Source organism: Fistularia commersonii, chromosome 6 (assembly GCF_037954325.1).
Source record: "Fistularia commersonii isolate RoL2024-O1a breed Wild chromosome 6, RoL_Fcom_v1.0, whole genome shotgun sequence".
Classification (NCBI taxonomy): domain Eukaryota; kingdom Metazoa; phylum Chordata; class Actinopteri; order Syngnathiformes; family Fistulariidae; genus Fistularia; species Fistularia commersonii.
Window position 1 is genome coordinate 8,152,183 of NC_141289.1, and position 5,578 is coordinate 8,157,760.

Below are 5,578 nucleotides of genomic sequence, written 5' to 3' on the forward strand. Positions count from 1 at the left end.
TTGGAGCTGCCAGGCAGGAGGTCTAGAGGAAGAAGATTTTTGGACGCAATGAGAGAGAACATGAATTGAGATGTTGTGAGAGAAGTTGATGCAGAGAATAGGGTTAGATCCGGGGTGGTCAAACTTTTTGGCTCAGGGGCTGCATTGACTTTTAAAATTTGACAGACCGGCCGGGTCAGCACAAGATACGATCCATATAAAAAATACTAAAAAAAAAACACATTTGTTAAAAGTACATATCAGACTCATCTGACATCTGAACATTGTCTGACATTTGCTTTGAAAATAAAACCAGCTTGGTTTCGAAGGCTCTGAAATTTGCTTGTATTTCATGCACAAACAGGTTTTTCCTCAGTAGCTTCACGTCCAGCTCATTCATGTGTGTCAGTATGTCCACGGTAAAGGCCAAATCACAAAGCCAATCTGTGTCATTCACCTCAGGAAAATTCTCAAGTAGCTCCAAAAAAGAAACAATCTCCAGTTTGAGCTCCCACATTCATTGATCCGATCATTCCAATCAAGTATGAATTCTGTACCAATCTTTGGCGGGCCGGATTAAGGGACCAACGGGCCAGATGTGGCCCGCGGGCCGTAGTTTGCCCACCCCTGGGTTAGATGGAGGTTGATTTGCTCTGGTGACCTCGGAAGGGAGTAGTCAAAAGAAAAAGAAGGTCTACACTGCAGACTTTTTGTTTACTTTATGTACGTTACCGTGGTTACATTATGTTTCCCATTTACCCCACAACCGCTACCTGTGGACTCGGCCTTCGCTGCTCAGCAAGTCAGAGCCAACCATCGCCCGACTTTAATAGAGATCTAGATTTGCATGAGGTATTTTGCCTCTTGGGCCCGCTGAGGTGCCCACTTTATTGGTTGCTGTCACAGTAAGAATTCCAGTCCGGCCCTCGGGTTGGTCTTGGCAGCCATTTTTTTTTCCACCATTATTTCCTGTTTGCTCGTACCTCAGGTCGACGCAAAATAATAACAAGGGCTTTCATGGTTGTTTGGTCCAGGGGGGCCCGTCTGGATGAATAGTCTGAATTTTTGGCAGCAGTTGATGAAACACTCAGAGTAGAAAAGGTTTTTAAAGTCTGGTCAATTATTTTTGGAGGTGCTCTAGGTATAAAGATTTAACTCTGAAAAAAATGTCATCATCAAGCAGGCATCTTATTATGGTCTTAAAGGGATAAAAGTCATTTTCTGTTTTCCTCTGAACTTCATGAGAACACACTGCGTGTCAGATCAACCAGGCACTTTAAGCAGATTATTATTTGCAGAGACCGAACGGCTCTGAGCTGAGGCTCCTCAGCACTCTGTCATGGTCCTGGCTACTGGCTAACTGGAGGTCATTCTGAGATAAAGGTGCCGCAGAAGTATGAAAAGGATGCACGGAAAGTAACCTTATCACATTTAGATTCTTTTGGTGTCTGGATGTTACAGCCGTCGGGGTTTTATTTAATCTGCTCCGCTGCCATTACGTCCTGTCCTGAGCCGGCGTCAGCTGTTTCCTCATCCATATGAGACGATATGGGACGCAGCTCCTATTCAAAGCGCTCGACAAAACAGAAAGACTGGAAATGCACGGTAAACATTCGAACAAAGGTGGGAAACGCTGGAAAAAACGAAACTCTAAACTCTGTTCTGGAACGGCAAGACAGGAGTCTTGATAGAGAGACTTCCTGCAAGCTTGGTCTCGCATGATTGTGGCCCTGCTAAATATTAAATCTGCTGGGCCACTAAACTTTGACCGGTGTGTTTATTATTAAACGAGGGTGACACATGAGAACAGAATCAAAACAAAGGATTATTAGGGGTTTATTATCAGAGATTATTATATAAGATTATTAATCTAACCATTTATTCACAATGATGACGAAGCGGGCAGTGGTTAGTTCTCCCACAGTTCCTGTTTAGAATACGGTCTGCAGCGATAAGTCATTATCTTAAATTCAAGAGCGGTGACTTGCTTTTCCTGACGAGGATTATCTATCTGTTAAACTGTTACCCCGAACCCGCTGCTAACCCTGAGCTTGTGAGCGGTGCCACCTTTGGCATCTCCGGGATGATTCAATCGTCAGTATTGTATTGCCATTAAGGGTGTGCTGACATCATTGCTGAGTAAATCTCTTGATAGCCCAAGCTTCGGTAGAGCGTATCCATAGTTGCCGTTGCCGGGTAATCTCCGAGGGTCCGTAATCCCATAAAGCTGCTAATGAAAGGGCAGCAGCCGGAGCAGCTCACGATGTATCCACAAAAACTGCACTTGTTAGTTTGACGATCATCGGTTAAAGCTGGGTAAACAATAAGCCGGAACATTTACGGTCTAATTGAAGGTCAGATTTTGTGTAATAAGGTCATAAAAGTAATGTAAAAATGGACAGTGTTTGTTTAAAGAAGCTATTAATATCCGACATTGGAGCGCCATGCTGCCGGAAAAAAAAATGGAAAACTTTTCGATGCGCTTTAACCTTAGAGGCTTCTGTGCTTTTAATTAAGATTGTGTGGCACGCAGCACGGCCAAATCTTTATTCAGTATTTTTGAGATGTAAGTTTCACGGCGCCGCACAAAGTTGTAAACAGGTGGAGTTGGCAACAGCGGCCAATCATATGAATCCATCTCGCTCCCTTCGCCAGCAAGGCGTCGGCAGACCAACATTCTAGGAAATCAACTGCGCTCCAGGCAAAAACAAAATTAAGTGATACTTTATATCTGGAGCTCACTTGCGATGGTTCTACCCCATTTGGAAATAGACTTTGAGATATTTTTCCACACTCAGGTCTCTCTCACGAGGACCGCCTGTCCCAACATGAATCTGATCACTTCTACGTGAAGTTTAACATGATAGCTTCTTCAGCTAACATTACATTACATTGCATTACATTACAGTCATTTGGTCGACGCTTTTTATGTCAGGGTCTCACACCTGGGTCCAATTTGTAATCGGCGCCAGCTGCAGCAGCTGCCGCTAATCAAGATCCCTATAAAGGGCAGCGGCACGCTCTGCCTGGCGCTGGGGGATTGCGGTTGTCCCAGACCACCGCGGAGCCTTGTCATGACTGGGACCCGACCCGACCCGACCCGACCCTACCCTACCCTACCCTACCCTACCCTACCCTACCCTACCCTACCCTGACCGGACTTGACCCCGTCCGAGACCCTGCCGTCCTGCCTTCACCCTGCCTGGGGTTCCATTCCGCCTTCACCCTGCCTGGGGCCTGTCCTGGTGAGACCCAGCCCTGTGCGACTCTGTCTCGGGCCCAGGGACTTACCAGCGACACCCTACCTGCCGTTCAACCCAAATAAAGCGCTTTCAACCAAGATTCCTGCTCCGAGGTGTGGTTCCCTGCCCGAGTCCGCCCCTGCGCCTCGTGACATTTTATCCAAAGCAATTTACAAAAAGTGCACTTCAGTCACCGATGATCCGAAGTACCAGTAGTGACCACTCTACCAAAAAGCCATCTCAAAACCATATCCAAACATGCATTTGTTTCTTCTGTTCTTTTTTTTTATTGCAATCAGTGGGGTAGTGCTTGGAGAGGAGAAATGTATTCAGCTCACGGGGAAAGATGGGCAGCGACCCCGCTGTTCTGACCTTTATCGGGGGTTCATTCCACCACTAGGGAGCCAAGACCAAGAAGAGCCGAGACTGGTTCGATCGGCAGCCAGGGGCTCTGAGTGATGGGGTGGACGGTTGCCCAGAAGTGGCAGATCGGAGGGGACGGGTAGGGACATGTGGCTCGACCGTAGCCTGGAGATAAGACGGTGCTGGACCATTCACTCCCTGGAAGGCGAGCACCAGGGTCTTAAACTTGGGTGGTGACCGTAAGCCAGTCTAGGGACAAAAGAAGGGGAGTTGTGAGGGAGAATCTGGGACGGTTGAACACCGGGCGGGCTGCCGTTTTCTGAATAAGCTCCAGAGATGCCCAAACGACGCTGAAATCTCCTCCGCCGGGTCCTTTACCACAACACACCCACATCCCTGATGATGCTGCACAGCCCCCACAAGACCTCAGTGCACTCAGGCACCCCTTCATTCAGAGCAGCAGCTCCTTCCAGCACCCGAACTCACAAAGAGAGTTCAACCATCTTCACACTCCGCAAAGCACCCAAAGGCCTGCCGGAGGTCATGGTGATTATAAGAGCTCCATCCCGTGCCCAATAACAGGAAATGAAGGGCAGCCACAGCAGAGCCCAGGAAATGTTTTTGTGCTTGAAGACATGAACGCAGCTTTCAAAGACAAAATACAGAGACTGGATGGCTAGCAACAACATCACCCATTTCCAAAGCCTGGAGAGTCTCTGAGCAGATCTCATCCCCACCTGTTGAGGTCCTGGGGCTCAGCGAAGTCGGGGTTGTAGGGAAAGGCTTCATCTTACTTTATCGATCTTCCATTTTTTGCAAGGATGGGTCGCTACTTGGGTTCAGAGAGAGCGTGTTTGTTTCGTTTTTTGACCCAAATGTCCGCACATTTCTACCCCCTGCACTCGAGTTGCACCCTACATGGGTTTTGTTCTTTTTGAGATAAATCAGGGGACTGGATGGCTAGTGCTCAGTGAAGGGAGAAAAACAAGCCCTATTAGGAGGCTAAGATAGCATGGGAAAAGACGTTTTGATCCCCTGCGGGTGAAAGTTATTGAGTTACTCATATTAATCTCCTGCTGGCTTTTCTCCTAGTTTCAGATCCTTTCCAGCCATCATAAACGGGACAGAGGCTCCAAGCCTCTTCTGTCTCTTATCATGACAATTTCAGGGGTTTATATGAGCTACAGTACATGTAACTGGTTTACTCAGACCTGTTCATAAAACATTTAAATGAGGGAACAAGGGTTAACAAAGGTGTCGTATGTCAGAGGACACCCGTCATGTTATCGTTATCCTCTGTGTGTTCGTCGTGTGATCGTGTGAAGGACCAACAAAGAAAAATAGAATTATATTGTATAAAACCAATCTGAACATGCTTCAAGTCTATTTGTGCAGATGAGGACATGCCCTGTTTTTAACACCGGCACGTTTTTTTGCTTTGTTATTGTGAGTTAAACTCAGTGATGTTGCTTGCCATGATCGTTTTGCATGAGAAGCATTCCTTTGTGTGCGTGATAATGAGAGACAGATGAGGACTTAAGATATCTCACAGGTTTTCTCATGAGAATGAAGCAGGTACATAGAAACCATTGTCTCTTGTATTTCCCTTGTTACCTATATGTATATACAGTGCATAAACATATATCTTCCTTGAGGAGATGATTGTAGTTACTTCCCATTTTTACCAACGTTTCTGTCCAAGTTTTTATAGTCACGTTTACATTTCCATGTTACAAATGAATGTTGCAAATACAGTGTCATAGAGGTTAGTATTCCTGTAAGTCCTTCAATACCCTTAGTCACATTTTCCTTAATGAACTGCAGTCCGAGAATTGCCTTTATGGCGATCCCGAGGCCGAATCCGATTGGCTGTGATGCGGGGTGCTAAACCAATCGTGTACAAGCGGAGCCGTGGACAGCGCGAGCCAACTTTCCCTGACCAATCGGGTGCCGTGTGGGCGCGGCCTCCACGCCTCTCTGCAATATACTGCTTA